This window comes from Cannabis sativa, chromosome X (genome assembly GCF_029168945.1).
Source record: "Cannabis sativa cultivar Pink pepper isolate KNU-18-1 chromosome X, ASM2916894v1, whole genome shotgun sequence".
Lineage (NCBI taxonomy): Eukaryota > Viridiplantae > Streptophyta > Magnoliopsida > Rosales > Cannabaceae > Cannabis > Cannabis sativa.
In genome coordinates, this window is record NC_083610.1 from 78,707,210 (window position 1) to 78,714,194 (window position 6,985).

The following is a 6,985-nucleotide window of genomic DNA, read 5'->3' on the forward strand; positions in this document are numbered from 1 at the left end:
AAAAAAATACACAAGACAAAAAGTTACAAACTAATTATTGAGTATCATACCGATATGACATTAAATACATTAAGAGTACCAATAGTAAGTACAAAAAACAATTTACTAAACAAATAGAATTGAAATTAATTTTAAAATATAAGGAAAAAGTGGTACCATACCGATATAGCATTAAGCATATTATCAATGATATTAAACACATTAAAAGTACCAATAATAAGTAGAAAAAATTATTTCCCAAAAAATTGAATTAAAAAATTGAATTAAAAAAAAATAAAAAATAGAATTAAAAAAATTATTTCCCAAAAAATTGAATTAATAAACAAAATTAAAAAAATAGAATTAAAAAAAAAAACAAATAAAAAATAGAATTAAAAAAATTAAATAACTAAAAAACAATAGAAAAAAACACACTTAAAAAAAAAAAAAAAAAAACAAACAAAACAAACCTCATAAGAAGACAAGAACGACTTGTCAAATATTCATTCTTCTAAGGATGTTATAGATATATTAACAAACTTTAATCGCAAAACACAAAATATGCATTCCAAAATTTTAATCACACAAACATAAAGAATTGACCGATTATATATATACTCGAATCAAATGCAGACAAAATAATTTAATGGAAGACCATATTAATATAGGGATGTTTTTAATACCAGATGTTAGGAACACTGTAAATCTTAATTAAGTCCTAATTAATTCATGACAATCAAATAATAGAATATAGATTAGCGGAAGCGTACCAGTATCTATAGAATTTACCTTTAAATGATTTGATCTTCCAATTTGCATCAAAACTTTTCTCTGAAAGTTTTTCTCTTGGTGATGGGGATACAAGAGTAAAAAGATACGATACAAATTACCGTTTATATTACCAACAGACAAAACTATTGGTAATATTTATTGACTATTTCTATTTGACCCCTCATCAAAATAGAAATCGTCCTTATGGTATCCACATATTAAAATCATGACAATCATTCTCTTAATAAGTCATAAACTTTATTCTAAAATAGACCAAATAAATTTGACTTATTTATTTGGTGACCCAACACACATTTTATATATACAATTGTGACCCTAATAAATTTCTAACAGTATTTACAATACACCTCGGGTGCACTAATGTATCTTTATTTATTTCTGTTCTTAAGAAAAAAAATTAATTTAATTTTTTTTATAGTTGTTTATTTTATAATTATTTAAGATATTCTGTAAAATTTTGCAAAATTTAAAATAATTTATAATATTAAAAGTAGTATTTAAATAGTCTATTTCATATACGTATAAAATATAAGAATCACACGTGTAATAAATTATTTAAATTCTATTTTTAGTGTGTTAATTTTTTTTCTTAAAATTTTGTAGAATGTTTTGAATAATTACACTATGCACGATCACAAAAAAATTAAACTGAAAGAATCTCCCAAATGTCAAAATATATAAAATTACATTAATTTTAAGGGTGCATTTTATTAAGACAAATTTAGAGTATAAATATTAATTTGTTGAGTTTGTTACTAATAAATACTTTGAAATTTAAAAAGAACAATGAAAATATTTTAATTTTTTATTTTTGAAATTTTATTGGTGCTCACTTTATTGTTATTTTTTTAAAAAAAAAGTCATGTCAATTTTTTATTGGTTCAAATTAATTTTTTTTTATTAATAATCATTTAAATATTTTTAAAATAATAAAAAATTAATTAACAATATAATTATTTTTATTATATATTAATAACCATTTAAATATATTTGAAAATATAAAAAAATTGAGAATAATAAAATATTAATTAAGATTATACTTCAAATAATAATTTAAATATAATTAATAATAAAACTAATATTAAAACTAGGACTGTACATAAACTTTTGTAAACTGCCCAAACTGAATAACTAGTCCAAACCAAACCGAGATAACCCGATGAAAAATACAAACCGAAAAACCTGACGAATTGGGCGGGTTGAAAATAATACCAACCCGCCCAATTAACCCGAACTAACCCGACCAACTCGATTAAGAGGATTTTTTATATATATTTATAATTTTTTATTATATATATTTACGTATCATATAATTTACATGACTATTTAAAAAATATAAAGTTGAAACTAATGTATTTTTTATATTGTGGTTAATTTAAACTTTAAATTCAATCTATATATATTTGTCTCATTATTACAATTAACTAAAATATAACAATTGAATTTAAAAATAAAAAAATATTAGTGGTTGGTTTGGACGGGTTAACCCGACCAAACTGACCAATTTCATTAGGCAGGTTACTATTTTCTTTTTTCTTAATTGGATGGGTTGGACATAGATTTTCGTAACCCGATCTTTGCATTAGGTTGAATAAAATATACCATAAACCGACCAAACCAACGGACGTACACCCCTAATTAAAACTAGATTATAAAAAACTAAAAAAAATACATTTTCACAAAAAGTTATAACCATATACCAAAACCCCAACTCACTATTCCACACACCAAACTCATCATCACCGACCATAGTCCCCACCAAAACATTGATGGTGCATCGGCACTTGCGAAAGAAGAAGACCCAGTTAGGTTCAAATCGCCATGGTAGATCTGGAGCAGATCTTCGAATGACAAATCGGAGGGCGGCACCGCCATGGGAGAGGGACCGAATCTTTTGAAGCTGGGTAGGAACTCAACGTTGGAGAAAGAAACGTTGGAAAGAAAATGAAAATGAAAAAGAAAATTATTCTTTTTAATATTTTTTAACATATATTTTTATAATTGTTTTATTAATTTGATTTTAATTTTTATATTATTTAAATTTTTTTTATTAGTTTTTATTAATATTTAAATATTATTTAAATGATTATTATAATAAAAATGGGAGTTTGACTAATAGAAAATTGACATGTGACATCTTTAGAAATAATTAACTGAGCTCTTAAAGTGAGTACTAACAGAATCTCTGAAATTAATAATTGGAGTATTTTTACCGTTATTTTAAAATTTTGATTAATTATTAGTAACAAATTAAAAAATTAAGGAAGTATCAGAAGTCGCAAAGGAATGTTAAGTTAATAATATGTCCGAATAATAAGACCTTTTTTTGTCGCCCTTCATTTCATTAAGATAAAGTATAAAAATTTCATTAAGATAAAGTATAAAAATATAGACTCAAGATAGATCATTATCTACCGCATACCCCTATTTCTTTTTCATTTTTCCCATTTATTTGATCTAAATCTTACCAGTGCCTCAAATTTTCTTTTCATTTATGATTGTAATAATTTAATTTTACACACCAATATATAAAATATATGAAGAAAAATACTATTTCAGTCCCTATATTTTAGTTACAGATACTGAGTTTATCTTTAAAATGGATAATATCTTAGGGTGAGTATAGTGTGTTTTGTATAATATTATTTTAATATAATATTATGTTAGATATTCATTTGTATTAATAAGTTGGGTTAAATTATATTATGTTTGATATTCAATAATAATGTATTGTATAATTTTTGTTTGAAATAATAAAATATATATTTTCAATCATATCATATGTGATAATAACATTGATTCCACCCCACCTCTCATTTCCTAAACATTACACTAAAACTCAAACTCTACACCTCGACTCACTAAAACTTTGGACCTTGGTCCGACATGAACCCCAGACCCATGGCTCAAGACCCTAACACTAGCCTAGCTCTCACCCTCACCGTCAACTTTGCCCCTGCCCCTAATCCCGTTTTGAACTTGAACCCCAAAGCCCAAACTTTGGCCCCAACCCTAATATGATGTGGACCCTCGACCATACCACGACTGGACAAAGATCCAACCTGAGCTCAAACCCTAGGTCTCGACTTCGACCCCAACTTTGGAAAAAAAAAATAGAGGTCAATCTCAAAACTATATCATATAATTAATGCACATTTGATAACAAGATGAGGATCCATCAAATATGAGGTCTCTTTTTCTCCTACTTTTTCTAAATTAAACCCTTTTGCAAGTCTCTTCCAAAAAGAAAGCCACCCCACACTTATGATAAGATAACTACTAATTTTTTTTATTTTCTTCTTTTTATTTTGTTTTTGGAAATAAAAAGAGAAGAGAATAATTTAAATTTGTTATATTAATTTATTTAAATATAATACATATGGTGATTATAAGTAGTTAGTGGGGAACCCTACCACACGTTGTCTTTCAAGATCATCTCTCTATTGTAAATTGTAGATATAGTACAAATAAATAAATATTATATATACAATAATTGTTATTTTGATCCAATACACAATATATAGCATTTTAATATTCAAATATGTACAAAAAGTAATAAGTTGTTAATAATTATTTAAAAAAAAATTAACGACAATATTTTAATTTAAAAATATGTATTAAAATTTATTATTAATGATAATGATAAAACTATATCTAAAAATATGTATTTATTGTTGTGTCAATTTGATAAAGTGCTATATTTTGTGCTAAATGTCGATATTTTGTATTGAATTTGGTACTATTTTTAATATATGTCTTAGACATAATATAGTATACCCATTGAACAAGCAATTTGTTGCCAGTAAGACTGAGCATGAAATTAAAAAAATTAAAAAAATTGTTCAAACCGACCTACCGAATTGAAACTGACGAAATCAAAAACTTAAAAAATTGCTAACGGTTAAAATTACTATTGAACGGTAAGTTTTTTTAAGTAATAAACTGACTAAAAAAGTCAAAACCAACCATTATACATATATATTAATTTAATAAGTTTTTTTTTTTTCTTTATGTATTGTAGTTACTCATAATATATAATAATAATATATTATTATTTTATTAATATAAAAGTTAAAAGAATAAGACAATTAGTTTTTGAACAATTAATTTGTATGATTAATAGTTGTAGAATATAGAATAGTGTGCTTATAGAATAAATTGGATTATATTTTAAAGAAAAATAGAAGTTCAGTTTGGGTGGTTTGAACCGACCAAATCGAGGTTCAAAATTGTTAGTTTTAAGATAAGTTCTGGATTAGTCGGTCAATTTTCGAATTGAATGAGTAATTAATACCCATTAAAAAGTGTTCCATATATATATATAGATTATTTCGGCTGAAAAAAAATTAAAAAAATATTTTTCGACAAAAAAAAATATAAAAAAGAAATTGAGTTTCAATTAAGTATTTTGTATATAAATATATTTTTAATACAGTGTAAAAAAATATATTTTTATGATATTTTTTCTAATAAGTTGTTAAACTAAGTATAGAAATTCAAATTTATCTTTTACTATTCTCCAATAAATTAAAATTCATTTAATACTTTTAAAATCATTATTTATAATTAAATTTTATTAGTAATTAACCTTTAATGAGTAATACTTATTAAAAAGTATTTCATATATATATATATAATTAAGGTATTACGAAAGTGAATTGAAAGTATTTTCATTGATCTGAATTAATTGATACAGAGACAAGATACAACACTATATATAGAGGTGGACAAGTGAAAGTTAGTTAAGTTACTAACTGTATCTAACCGACTCTACTGACACTTAAATGAGAAAAGGAAAGTTACAGTAGTAACTGTAATAACAGAAAACTAACAGTAAGCAAATAGAGGAAATAATAGGATTGCAAATCCTAATACCCCCCTCTCAAGGTGGAGCATATATATCATATATGGACATCTTGGATAGATGAGTGTTGATGATGGTGGATGATAATGGTTTGGTAAATGTGTCAGCTAGTTGGTGAGTACCCGAGATGGGAATGAGGCGAATGGTTGAGTTTTTGATCTTGTCTCGAACAAAGTGGCAGTCTAATTCAATGTGTTTCGTCCTTTCGTGAAAGGTGGGGTTGTTAGCAATATGGATCGCGGACTGATTGTCGCAATAAATGAATGCTGGATGTGGCTGTGGTATTTGAAAGTCGTGAAGGAGGTACTGTAACCAAGTGATTTCGCTTGCTGTAGCAGCCAATGCGCGGTACTCTGCTTCAGCAGAGCTCTTTGAGATTGTAGGCTGCTTCTTTGTTTTCCACGATATGAGATTGTCACCAAGAAAAATGCAGTACCCAGTTGTAGAACGTCGAGTAATTGGGCATGATGCTCAGTCAGAATCTGAGAACCCCCGAAGGGTTAATGCTGATGTAGATGAATAAAAAAGACCTTGGCCAGGTTTTCCTTTGAGATATCTGAGCAAGTGATGGACAGCTTGTAAGTGAGGCGTCCTTGGTGTGGCCATAAATTGGCTGAGACAATTCACAGCGAAGGTAATATCTGGTCTTGAGAGAGTAAGGTATAGCAGTTTTCCAATCAATTGTCGATATTGAGATGGATTATCAAGTGGTTCACCGTGTTCATTATCTAGTTTCAGCTTGGGATCCATAGGGGTTTTAGTAGGTTTGCTGCCTACATAACCAGTGTCATCGAGAAGCTGAAGTGTGTATTGCCTTTGAGATATGAAGAGACCTTGTTTGGCACGGGCAATCTCAAAACCGAGAAAATATTTGAGATTACCAAGTGCCTTTAACTTAAATTTCTGGTGTAGTGTGTCTTGAAGTGTATGGAGAAGAGAAATATTGGGCCCTGTGATGACAATGTCGTCGACGTATACTAGGAGGGCAATGAAAGTATCTTTGGCCCCTCTTGTGAATAATGTATAGTCAGCTTGGGACTGCTGGAAGCCTTCCTCGAGTAGTGCATTCGAGAGTTTCTTGTACCACTGTCGAGAAGATTGTTTGAGACCGTAAATAGATTTGTGTAGCTTGCATACTAAATTAGATTCTGCATTAAGAGACGAAGGAAGTGTTAGTCCTTTAGGAAGAGTCATATAGACCTCTTCGCTGAGATCACCGTTTAAAAATGCATTATCAATATCAAGTTGGAGAATTGGCAATTGTTGAATGGTAGATATGGCAAGGAGAAGTTTCAATGTAACCATCTTGGCTACGGGGGAGAATGTGTCGAAAAAATCAAGCCCTTCTTG